The 14,049-nt window shown below is 43.8% G+C and overlaps 1 protein-coding gene across 5 annotated transcripts in view; it reads right to left on the bottom strand.

The window, feature by feature from the left end:
• Nucleotides 1-14,049, bottom strand: part of UNK (unk zinc finger) — a 45,100-nt gene that overhangs the window by 30,715 nt on the left and 336 nt on the right. The window lies entirely within an intron of this gene.

Raw genomic sequence — 14,049 nt, forward strand, 5'->3', positions numbered from 1 at the left:
CAGCTCAGTACATGGGGATTCCTACATCCATTCTGCTTCCAGGGCTGCAGCTTCCTGTCAAACTTGACCCAAGTCACACATGCARTGGAATGATCTCAATTCATGAGAATGTGCTGGTAATGCACAGCTGAGCTCCAAATTCCTCATAAAAGCCTTAACCCAAAGCTCCCAGAAATCACTGGAAAATGTACACCAATGACAAGACAGAGTCTCTGCAGAGGAACAATACCAAGGAGCAAGGAAATTAAAAGATTAAAACCAACTCCTCCAAACTCTCGTGGCTTCTGTGATGCGCAGCCAGGTTCTGCTTTGCTTCCAACACCCCCTGCACTGTTTGAAACCTATACGCAGGTCCCAAGCTGAGCTCCTCTCCTTTGCAGCCCTTATGCTCTCCCAGGKCAGCTCCCTTTTCTGCCAAAATTCCTCTCTGACCCAAAGACAGGCTCACACGCAGGACCCAAACCTTCTGCAGCAGAGCAGCACCCAGGAGAAAACCATTAGATAACTGTTTGGCTAATCCAGGCTAGGACACGGTGTGCAAATGTAGGGCAGTAGTGAGATCTAACACCACCACCATCTACATTCCACACACGGGTGGGGGTGTGTTTACACCCCTGAAACGCTGCTGTGGCACCTCAGTAGAGGCTGTGCTGAGAGYTTGTGCTGTGCTGKGCTGGTGYCACACCAGTGTGAACTGAGAGCAGYTTTACACCAGCTCCTTGCTCAGGGCATGGCCACCATCACTGGGGCTCCATCCCTGCAGCTGCTCCCTGAGAAAAAAAAAATGAACCCAGAGAACACAGCCCAGGCCTGGGGCACTTCAGTTTATTATTAGTATTAAATTAGCAATTACTAGTTCAGGGCTGTAAAGAGATTCTCAGCCACYGTCCAAAAGAGCCCACAGAGGCAAGTCTAACAAGAAATCTACAAATTAACTTTTAGGTTGCGTGTTTTGTCTTGGGATGTTTTCTTCTATTTTGTTCTGTTTTTTTTTTTTCTTCAAACCAAGTCTTACGTTCCTGATAAGATTTCAGATATCAGGAAGATAACGCTCGTCTGCCATTACCATTTATTTTAGTCGTGTCTGCCTTCTCTCAAAGTATCACACCAGCAAAAATGCCATTTCACTGGCACAAAAGTACAYGGGAATGCTGGGGACATTTGTTGGCATTTTGATATCAGTCATGTCCTGCTGTTTCAGACAGGACTGCATGAGGCCAYGGACCTCTTCAGGTGGTCCCAGTTCACATCCTTCCTGAAAAATGCAGTCTGACTGACAGGYCACTGCTCTCAGCTGCTCATCAGCTTTCCTTCTCTGGAAGCTCTGAGTGGCACTGATCTGTCCAGACAGAAGGATGCAGAAAGTTTCCCTAATTCAGGTTAGGAAAGAAAATAAAATTATATATATAAAACCCACCAGCTTCACTTAAAAATTTAAATTACTGGTTTGAGCTAACACAGATAAAACTATCTCGAGCAAACCAGGGTGTGCTTATCCAACAGACTGTCTGCTTMGTAGACAGCATTGCAAAACTCAGGAGAAAATATCTTACTATAGATATTGATATTGCTAATTCAATGATTTTATCTTTTGCAAATATTTTCCAAACTGCTATATTCTTCTTAAGCTCAGAAAGCCACCCCAACACAAGAGGAAAAGAGCTGTCCATATTAAATCAGCTCTCCAAATTCATTTCACCCTCATAAAATTTTATTGCAAAAGATGATATCAGACACACTTTAAGTAAGAAACCCATGACTCAATTATTTTCTTTTACTCAACTGTGGTATTCCAATTGAAATGAGTCAGTGGTGCATGACAGAACCTACTTATTCCAACAGGATACTCAATAAAAATCCTACTAATGCACCTTTCATTTAACATATTACTGACAGAGAAAACCCATGATATGCAGCTCTGACATTGCTCAGGAGTTTTTGCTCTTGGGGCAAGGGAGGTGTTTCAAAGTAAGTGAGGAAAAAAGAGGGAGTTAAAGAATAGGACTGTTCCAAAATAATTTGGAGAGTTTGATACCAGCACTCGCACGATGTCTTAAAAAATCTTGGAATTTCAATGCAAAGCTTCCTGACAGGCAAGAGAACCTTGAGCTCTCAAGATTTCTTTGAACTTGGGAGGAAAGATGTGAATCAATCAATCCAGCTTCATGGGAATTGCAGTTCCTTGTTCCTAGGGATGACACAAGTCAAGCAAATCCCTCAATCAGCAGCTGCAGACCACCAGCAGCCCAGTTCACATCTCTGCAATGTTCAGGGACCTTTTAGTAAGAGCAGAAGTTATGACAAGCCTATTTCAATAAATATTTTTTACTGACGGGCAGACATAATCTAATATTGAAACAGACTTTCATATGAATCACTGTTGAATATGAAACAATAACAAACACTTTTAGCAGCAATCCTGGAAGTTTTAGTCATAATTTCAGGAAAAATCTGGACCAGGTTCTACCAGTTACCTGTGTCAGGGAATGGCTTGGGTTGGAAGAGACCCTAAAGACTATCTACTTCCAGCCCCTTGCCATGGGCAGGGATGTGACCCACTTGATGAGGTCTATCAGCTACTATGGCTCACTAACACTGAACATTTCCCTTTTTCACATTTAATGTTATTTACAAAAATAACCTCACAGACCTGACCAAGCCCTCACATTTCACACCAAGCCTTTTGCATACACCATGCACCACTTGGCACAAAAGGCAAACATCTCTCTCAGGATATCTTCCCAACCATCAGCCCATCTGCTTTTCTATACCCTAGCAGCCAGGTGCAGTTCTGTAAACCTTGAAGAGATTAGAAAGCATTTAAATCTCAAAGAAAAATCTATGGATCACTTTGTAAAAACAAAAGGCTGACCATGAATGTGGGGAAGGAGAAAAGGATGAGGAAAAAGTTTCAGTAAGCTCGCATCTGTCAAGAAGATAGACTTCACATGCCTCAGTGTTTTCTTTATCACCTAAATAAATTGAACCATCAACTGGAAAAAGGTCACACAGCAGATAGCAGTGTGTGATTTTAAAGCTGTTAGATTTCCCCTCCTCCATTAGAGCTTGACAATAATGTCAGTCTAAGGGCAAATAAAGAAAGTGAGAGTTGGAGAGACTTATTACAGATGCATGGAGTTGGGTTTGTTTGGTTGTGGAGGTTTTTTGTTTTAAGACTTCATATAACTCATTGTGTACCTCAGTGGTCAAAACGACAACTGCTCACATTCACAAACCATGGTTCCCCCAGTTTTTGTTGTATAAATAGGTAGGCAGCACTCAAGTCTTCCTTTTCTAGACTAAACCATCTGAATGGTTTAGCAAGCGAAGTTGAGCTGGATGCTTCCAAATAAATGGAAATGCAGAGCATGTACTGCAGAAGGTAAAATACAAACTGCCAAATTACAGAAAACTGGTGATAACACACCAAAATGCACAGTAGTCATATTCAACAGTAACCTGATCCCTCCTGGAGCTCCATTTCTGGATTTCAAAGGAGATCATGGGGTGGACAAGAACACAGCGAATTAATTTCAGCCACGACGAATGAATTATGTACTACCAATACTTCATAGATAACTGAGTGACTGCAAAGTTCAGGCTAAAAATAACATGTGTTGGCAACTATCAGAAACCATCAGGACATTTTTCAATTAAAAGGAAAAAGTCAGACAAACAGTTGTGCCTTGTCTACACTGAAAAACTAAGGGAAAACAGAGAGGCACTATAGGGTGGTGCCAGCCCATCACGGGAAGACAGATTTGCACCAGCTTCAGGCAAAACAGTGTTTGGTTTCCAGTTATAGCAAAAATTACTTTGGAGAGAAATGCCACGATGMAGCTAAGAAGCTCACCAACACCGTCCTGATGAGGAATGAAAATCAAGGCTTTCAGGCTGGAGTTAACTCAATAAAATGAACATTTATCACGTTTGTGAGCAGCCAAGACAGGAGCTCCACGAGTCACTACTGTGTTCCTGGCTGTGGGTGTTGGGGAAGAGGTGCTTGCTCAGACTTCCTGGGAGTTGTGCATCCTTTTGCTTGGCATCTCTCGAGTTGTGTCGCTCAAAACCCGACAAATAAAGCAATTTGAGTCATTTTTTGGCAGTGTGCTGTCTTTAAAAAGCAGCCACTTGTTGCGTCAGCAGACCATGAAATGTATATAACCAAGTCACACCAATAAAATCCATTTCAAACACAAGTGTTTGTTTACACAGAGCTTTCACCTTTTTAATTAGAACAATCCAGGCACTGGCAAAGGCAAACACTTAATGGGACTACATTTCAGTGGCATTTCCTTAAAAGCCATTCACCAAGATCCAGAATTCTGCATGAAGCCTTGAGCTTACATTTACATTTCCTTGAGTTAGTTCTCCTTTTCCCCAAATTACTTGGCCATGAATATGTATTAGACATGACCTCAAAATTAACTCAATATTTAGGCAGTTCATGCAATGTTTTAAACACACAGCCCATTTTTCCAAGCTTAATGACATATTTGCAATTCGACACCTTTAGTTTATGTCAACTGTGCCCAAAGCACCTTTCCCTGTTTTCAAGCATGGATCACCCTCATTGAGACAAWCCTCAGCCCTCTCTGGGTTGGTTTTTACTCCACAAACCATTTAATTGTCATTAATCCTTCCCCACGGCACCTGTGTAAGTGCTGAGTCTATGAAAACAGGATCAGATGGAAATAATTATTTTTCAGTAACGTGGGTTGAGCCTGTTGCAGGGAAAACACTGGAGCTCACTGCATCCAGACAGCTGCTGAAGGTCTGTACCCACTTTAATTGTCAGCACAATATATCAACGTGTGCTTAAATATGAGCAGTTAAATATTTTACTGCTAATTACTCCACAAAAACATCCACCCCCAGACTTATCTATTATGGTCWTTTATTCAGCTTATAGCCAGATAAATTTTCTCTCTTATATTAACTCGTACATTAAATTATATTATCCTATCTCTTATGGATGGGATTGATGATGTCTCTTTATCCCAGTGTTAGTGTTTGTAGCCTCAGAAAGGTAAAGCCCAAGTGGAGTTAACACATATTTGGTACAACAAATTAAAATCTGAATAACACCCTTAAGCCCTGTGCTGTAAAAATGAAAATTTCCAGATTCTAGCAAAGTTCTTTTCTTCACACTGTACTTCTCTCACCACCAATTCAAGCACTAACAAAGCCTACCCAGGGTTTACAACTGTAGAAACACCAGGGAAGGCTGGGAACAGGGCTGGGCTGTTTGAAAACTTGTGTTACTCACTCTGCTAGTTCCCTAAAACAAAACATCCCACATGCAAGAATTCATAATGGCCAATTCAGAAAAATATTATTTCCATACAAGCCATTCCACAGCTCAGGCTTTCAGCTGCAGACTGTTGGGAGCATTTTTAGCCAGCTCAGCCCCAACATCTCGTCTCACAGGAGGTGTTCTGGAAACAGAGCACAGTGGCCTTCCCTCTCCTGGCTACCCCAAGACCCTCCTGATTTAACACACAGCTCATAGATCAACTGCAGCCCCACACCCACAACAGTTTTTAAGACACAAYATGAGCTGTTTGAAGGGTTGTGTTTACCAATGACCAAAAACAGACAACTGAACCTCCACCTGATGTGACAGCTCCATAGGGCTCTCCCCCAGACCAATCTACACTGGAAATGGAACAGCATCTGCTTCTTCTCAGCTTAAACACCAACCAGATTTGCAGCAGCCTCTTCAGAAAGGCTTTCATTTGTGAACAGACATTTTCTACAGGGAGTTTGAAACAAAACACAGTGATTATCTAACAAGCATGAACCTGCATCCATAGCACATGTGCCAGCACAAAGATAAAAGCCAACCCTTACTGGTTGATTTTGAAGAATCAATGTCAACCATTCAATCGATTTTCTTTCCTGCTCAGCACTCAAATCAGACTTCATCTGTGCCTGTTGTGGCCCAGTGGACTCTTTCAACACTCCACAAGGCAGGACACACCTCTGAGTAAAAGTCCTACACACTCTGGTGCCCAAAGAAGCATCTCTGCACATCGACAGCAGCTCCCCTCCAAGGGGAAAACAGGCAAACCCCAGGCTAYGCTACGGCTTCTCACTTTGAATAATCGATGCATGGATAATCTGGTGGCACTCTCATGATATTTTAAATGTGCAAACAATTTTGGTTTTTGTTGCTGTAAAGCTGCACAATTGTCCTGAGGCATCTGCTACTTGTATTTCTGCTATAACAGGAACAGTCAAGTCCCATCAATGAAAACTCATGGTCTACTGAAAACTTTACAGGAGGAAAAAAATCACCTCTGAGCACATTGGGTGTGGACTGACAACTTCTTTTCGAGCTGTGGTGACATGCTGAAGACAAAGGATAATAAATAATACTGACTTTAATTCAGATTTTTGCAGACATTTGTAGAATCATAAAACGGCTGGAGAAATCATCCAGTTCCAACCCCCAAGTTCTAGTTCCAAGTTAATCCAGAATAGTTTCAAAAAACTAATTCTCTTTCCATATGGCYATGACTGCATATTAATCCAAATAAATTCAAGGCATACAATGATAGAAAGCCATCCCACCTTAATTTCTTAGCTGCACTTAAAGAGTTCCATCAGTATTAGGAAGGCAATATATGCTCTGCCAAAATGGATTTGCCATTTTGACCAAGATAGCTAGGAGTGGTCTCAGATTATTCTTGTCTGACCACAAATTCAGTGCAAGTTTCTTTTCTACTACTGTTCTGACAACTTCATTCAATTAAATGTCTCTGACTTTTAAWGAAAGGTAAGAATCAGGCCAGTATTAAGCATTTCAGTGATCTTGCTCTTTTATTGCCATCACTGCACTTTAGCACTTAAAATTGCTTAAAACATTTCTTTCAAATAAAACCTAGAACTTTCCTTGTTGCAACAATCACCTCCTAAACCTGAATGAACACCACAGCAGGGTGAGGGTCTGTGAGTCAGAAGCCAGCTTGTGCCAGAGCTAAGGAGAGAAGGAATTGTTGGTATTCATTTCAAGGGAACATTCATTCCAACTGATATTTCAAATGTCAAGCTGGTATTAACCGCATCAAGCACTGATCAAAATACACAAGACAAGAGATTGCTGAGAAAATCATCACAAGCATCTAAATTGGCTGTCATCACTAGGAGGAGTTTGGGAAGGTACAAGCCTTTAGCATCTCCCTGTGCACCTTTCTGTTGAGGCTCCGTATTTTTGATGCCCTGATATAAAAGACAAACACTCTGTCAATAAATTAGAAGGACAAAAAAGTAGCTAAGAAATAGCACTTGCTCCACAGCCTGATGGCACGTGACCACCCATTAATTTAGGACACTGAGGGGGAATTGCTGGCTGGSTCTGTGCACACACAGCTTTCAGCAACAGCTCTGTACCTGATTTGCAAGTGATGTACTGAACGTTACAGAAAGTTTACAGAGTATATAAATTCTTTATAAGACAGAAACTGCTGTGATTGACTCCCTCTTACAATTAACAATTTCAACAAAAGTTTAAGGAGTTTTTAAAAAGGAAACTGACACAATATTAAAAATCAATGACAATCAGACAACAATAAAAATCTAGGTTAAACTGATGTAGGTGTTTCTGTCAGGCAAAGGGATGGATCAGGTAACTTCTCACCATCTCTTTCAGCCCATTCCTGGCACTTTCAAAAAGATTTTATGAAGTTTTTAGAAGAAGAAAGCTAATGGAAGGAACAAAACACCATCTCAGCATCCTCTGCAAGTGAACRTGGCTCTTYATGTCCTGACAAGCAGGTTCTCACGAGCCTCAACACAGCARTTAAAGATATTATTGCCTCTTTCTTTTGCTCCTCTCTCGGAAATGACAGTTCCTTTAACAGGGACCACAGAAAGGCCGTGTCCCTGCCCAAGCTCAGCTGGGTGCATTAACACAGTCCCCTGTGACAGCTCATGTTAATATGCCACACAATAAGTGTGATTAACTGATGTCCTGACACATTCCCTCCTGCCACGCTGTCACAGGGGCAGGGACATCCAGCAGGCAGCCAGGCAGGGATGCTGGAACACACTGCGGGAAGATTTTCCCGAGGACACTGGTCAGACCCTTTGGAACAAGAAGGCTCAGTGTTTCAGCTGCTCCTATAAGTTAATAAAACCTTATTCTGGAAGAAGAATAGATCTAAAGACAATAAAATGCTGAATTCCAACAGAATTTTTCTTAAAATAAAGCCACACGATAGAAAAAATACTAGACAATACATACACTTACAAAATGAGAAAAATTGGTATAATGGGAAAGTCCGAGCTCTGAGGTTCTTAGGATCATAGAATAAATGGAATTGGAAGGGACCCACAGAATYACCAAGTCCTRGATTTTRTTGAACAATTATTAACTTTAATTTTGCCTCCCATACTGAAAAAAACAATCCTATGTGCTAATGTAAGCAATGTATAACCATCACCATAATACTTTTTATTTAATTAAAAATTAAAGAACCATCTTCTACATTGGAACAAATCTGCACCACTGAACCCTCTCCTCTTTCACAGAGTTTTGGATTTTTGAAACACCAAACCCTGCCAGACCGAAACTAATTCTGAAAATGTCACAGCAGTACAGCATTTTTTTTGCTCTGCAAAATATTGATATGACACCTCTAGAGCAGTTATCCATATGTGAATTCCTTGTCAGACTGATATCCAGAAGCACTCAAGAAGTGGAAATGCAGCAAATAAACCACAGCTCCAACACCACCTCAACACAAGAGAGAAACCCTTTTTTGCCCCTACACCTTTAGGGCACAAATTGGGCCAAATTCCCCCTCGCCAGCCCCTCTCTCAAGCTGAAGCCTTGCAACACTCAGCCTTGGAAGAACCATTAAAYCTAAAATGTTATTTTCAGCACATGTGTTCAGTGGTGAGAGCACACTGTGAAGGCAGCTCTTCCTGTTCACACTCCAGCACTTTATATTTCCAACTTCCTGTAACTATTCACACTTCCTAATAACAGCTGGCAGTGGACTTGCATTCAGTGAAGTTCACACAGACTTAAAAAATAGCAATAATAACCAGCTTATACTTCCCTGATGACCTTTACAGGTAATGATGTAGCAGAGCACTGGTAAGTCCCAGGTTTGGAAGTATTGACTCACTCTGTGCTTTCCTGAGGGTATTACCTTATATTGTATATAGTACAATAACAATATATTACACATATTCTGTGYTTTCTCCAAAGATATTACCAAATCTGAAACCTAAAACCACCTGGGTTTCTTTTTGTTGTTTTTGTTTTCTGGGGTTTTTGGGCATTTCTTTTCTCTGTTTAGTTTTATGTTTTGTTTTGTTGAGTTTTTTTAAAACAACAGGGCTAGTTTCTACTTTTTTTATAAGTCCATATCAGCTTATTGATCTAAGGGTTATCACCAGTAAAACCAAAGCAGAATTAGGGCAGCAGTTTGTTATTTTAAGAGCCCTGATGGTTTAAAAAGACCACAAAAGGCTTCTAAAAACAATTTCTAAAGCCTCAACCCATCCAGCGGGGTGTGAAGACCACCCAACTCAAGCACATCAAATGTATAATCTAACAGACTGYGCAGGCAAATATTAGGGGCCCTGGAAGAGCAAACAGCAGCTCTGAAAAATTGTTAGCTACACATCTGGTTTTTGGTTTTCTTCCCACAGACACTCAGTCTGCACATTTGAGAGCAGACATGTCGTGTTTGCTCTGCCAGTGGTAAGACACCATCCACTGATAAGGAGATAAGGACTACTCTCTGCTACCATCAGTGCATTTTTGGGTGCTGTTGGTTTTGAGCAAGAATTCACACGTAAGATTTTGAGGTATTTARGACTTTAAATAAGTGCATCTATGATCTTGGTATTTTTACTTCTTCATCCATATTTCCATCGCTGTCCTAATCTGAGTTCTTATTTAAGGCTGAGAAACCAACAAAGGCACGATGCAGATACAAGAACGTCTCTGATTTCAGTTATAGCCAAAATATGCACCAGCTCCATTTTCAATATCCTTTACTCGAATGCTCTGGTCCTTCCATGCCTAAATGGCACCAGAATGGTTCCAAATCAAAGCTTGGGTGAGCACAAGCCAACAGTCCCTACATGACAGCCCAACCAGCCATGTGGATGCAGCTCCAGCACRACTTACAGGGTACTAATCCTTCAGGAATTTCCCACAATCCCTMTCCTTGTGCAAAAGGAAAGGCAAGTTTTTTGCCTTTTATGCTGCAAAGRCATGACCACAAAGCTTATCTTGATGCAGGGCAAAGGRGGACAGGATGTGCTCCCAAGCATCTCACCCAGAACTCAAGGGAGGGTACAGCCGGCCAGGACACRGAATCCTGAAGGTCACTTCCAAGRCTGCTGCTCRTATTTAAGATGGGCACACTCAAGAGAAATGTCTTGRGTAGCAATGACTTGGGTTATGCATAACAAGTCTGTGTCCCAAAGAGTTTATCACCTAAATCAGAGCATTTTCAACACTGCTTSTGAGCGTGTGTACTCTGAATGCACCACACTGAAGGGACTCTTTGTTTTTTTATTAAATGGGTTAATTTATCTCCACCCGAACGTTTGCTTTCCTGCAGRGTTATTAAACTGTCTGACTTTCAGGTGAATGCACAGTGAACAAAGGGCTGCTCCACTTTCACTTATCTAAATTCTGCCAGATCAATAAACACCCAAGCAGTGGAAACAATCTTTACAATTCACAATTAAGGCATCCAGTCTGACTGAAACGAACCACGCCGGCAGCAGCCAAACGGACGAACTTTACCAAAACACAACTACCCCAGAACACCCCTGTACCTACAGTTCCAGTGGCTGAGCACTTGCTTTCAGTTTCTTCCAGCTCAAGCTCTATCCACATGTGTAGACACACAAAAAGATAGAGGTACCTGCAGAAATAACGTGCCAGACATGGCTGAGAAAYGCTGCAAAGCCAATCCTCAGCTGAGGTTTGACAGAGCCTACCCAAACCAAATCCACTTCCCATCCAGCCCTGCAGAGCACATCACCCCAAGCTGATCCCAGCTCTCCAGGAACCCCAGGAAGGAGCCTGTCTCACCCCTTTGTTCCTGGGAATACACTGGTCTCATCCTGCTACAGGAGCCTTGGGATCACAGAAAGCAGCCACATCTAATCCAGCAWCCCAGGGAGATCACAACAGCAGCCCTGGAGTATTTTGTTACTCACTCAGGTTCTACAAATGGAATACCAGATCCCCAGACAAGGAGCACGCCATCCATAATTAAACAGCAAAGTTTGGCATCTACCAGTGACTTGTCTCCAGGAATATCCAGCTGCACGCTACAAATGCTACCAAAGGACACAAATCATGGCAGTTTGGCCTCTTYTGCTAACAAACAGTGCCAAAGGTGTGAAGCAGCATCACCAGCTCTATCTTTTCCCGCATTTTCTTTTGCTGTACACCTAAAATAAAGGCTTCCTGACAGAACTGCAGTCCAAAGTATCTAAAAAATCTCATCCAAGTAACACCAAGAGTTTAGAAATCCACACTTGATACAGAAATTGGAACATTTCCTCACAAATACAACCAAAATTTTCTGAGAGATCCCYAGCACCAGATTGCCTGTCCCCAGGGAACAGCAAAGTATACAGATAATTAAGCTTACTTGAGTTTACAACTTGTAACCTTCATGTCATTTTATGGAAACAAACTGTATTTAAGGGAAAAAAAAAAGGAAGAAAATATTTACATTTTGACAACATACAACTTGTTCACATGAGCGACCACCAAATAAGTTCCCATATGTTATCAGGAGGAGGTTTACAGTCTGATGTGACCCAGTGTACACATCCTAGACTTCCAAAGGATGGCTCGCATCCCGCTGTCAGCACTCAGCAGCCCCCAAACCCATCCTTCACTTATGGTTATTCAGCTCCTCTGCAAGTGTTTTCACTGAAGTATTTTTAGCATTCATCTTCAAAACACAAGTTTTGCCCTCTGGAAAGAAGCTTAATTGCACCACCAGCTTTGTTCCACACTGTCCCCCTTCCCCTCTCTTTCCCAATCTCCTCCTGATTCTTGAAGTCTTTCTTCCACTATTTTTCCTAATCCTTGACATCCATGTTTCCATGGTCATGCTTAGCCAAGTTATCACTTTCATCTTCCTCTATCCAGTGTACTCACTTTCTCTACCTCTTTTTGCTTTCCCTCTCACTTTCAACTGATTCTTTTTCCATCACTGGTGTCACCCCAACTCTTCTTCCTTACAGCAACATTCCCAGCAGACTCCTCCATGCCCATTTCCCCCATAAAACAGTCAAACTTGCAGACCACGCCAGAAAACCACGCAACCTACAACACTGTGGCTTGCCAGTTCCCTAAAGATCACAACAGGATCTTCATGCTGACAGTAAAACCTGGAAGCCCTCACTCTGTCATTGTATTCCAGACAGCAAGGAGAGGGATGGCAGGTAGCCTGTGAGCCCAGCAGCAGGCACACAGGTTGTATGGATCCATGCCTGTCAATTCCTCAAAGCCCTTTTTATTCCAGGTATCACAAGGTGAACGTAGGGAAGTCCACCACAAACTCTATGAAAATGGAAATTAAGAGCACAYGGAGCACACRTCTCACTTTGGGTGGGGGCATCGACACAAGCCAGAGATACGGGTATTTGTAGGGTATTTGTAGGACAACACCCTAAAATGATAAGGGCAAACGGCTCGGCACACATACTTTGTTCACGAGGAACAGTCCCGAACTTTTTTCTTTTAAAGACAGGGAACACATCACCTATTTCCAGCCATACCCATCCATCACCGGCCCACTTCACAAAGACAACGCTCACTCCCAATCCGTTATCCCTATTGCACAAAGGGATGGGGATATTATCATCACAACCTCCAATTCCAACAACTCATYACAGGCCAACTTCACACAGCTCCAACAGGTTGTGTTTCCTTGGGACAACACAGTGAAGTGGTATTTTTTGTTTAGGAAAGATGCATTCCAGCAATAAGTACTCCCTGAGGGAGCATCTCCAGTGATGGAGGTGACACAGAGCAAGGGTGTTCCCCACACAGCCGGATTGCACCCACGAGGCGTAAGTGAAGCAGGAATGGGGCAAATGCTCATCGCGATTTTGGTGTAACACTTCCAAGGGGGATATTCAACACACGTGTGTCATTCCCAGAAACATCTGTTCTGAGAGGGACCTGCTGGAACCCTCCATCATCAACCACCGAGGCCTGGGGATGTCCCATCACCTCACACAGGTGTCCAGGAACACTCGAGACCCCTCAGAGGGTGGAGGAGAGGGGTGACAACCCTGGGTGGCAGCTCACCTCAACCCCCCAAAAGCACCATCACCACACCCGGTGAGGTGACAGCAGGGGGAAAGGACCCCTATCCTCGGCCTGGGGCAGAACGGGGGATCCAGGGGTTCCCTCACATCCCGTGGGACAGACCCCCATCCCCGGCTGGAGTGTCACCCGAGGGTCCAGGGGTCCCCTCATATCCTGGGGGACAGACCCCCATCCCCGGCTGGGATGTCACCAAAGGGTCCAGGGGTCCCCTCACATCCCATGGGACAGACCCCCATCCCCGGCTGGGGTGTCACCTGAGGGTCCAGCGATCCCCTCATATCCTGTGGGACAGACCCCCATCCCCGGCTGGGATGTCACCTGAGGATCCAGCGATCCCCTCACATCCCGTGGGACAGACCCCCATCCCCGGCTGGAGTGTCACCCGAGGGTCCAGGGGTTCCCTCACATCCCGGGGGAGGGATCCCCATCACAGGCGGGGGTGTCACCAAAGGGCCCGGCGGTCCACCGACACCACGGGGGAGGGACCAGGGATGTCACCCGCGGGTCCCCTCACCTCCGGGGAAACGAATCGAGCGTGTCACCCGCGGATCCCCTCACATGCCGGGGGACTGACCCCCATGCCAGGCAGGGTTGTCACTGGAGGGGGAGGGACTGGGGGTGAGGGTCCGGGGGTGTCACCCGAGGGTCCGGGGGTCCCCTCACCCCGCGGGGGAGGCGCGGCGGCCCCGGTGCATCACGGGGGCTGCGGGGGGGGT

Source organism: Malurus melanocephalus, unplaced genomic scaffold, assembly GCF_030028575.1.
Source record: "Malurus melanocephalus ecotype Western Australia unplaced genomic scaffold, MMel_1.1 scaffold_381, whole genome shotgun sequence".
Lineage (NCBI taxonomy): Eukaryota > Metazoa > Chordata > Aves > Passeriformes > Maluridae > Malurus > Malurus melanocephalus.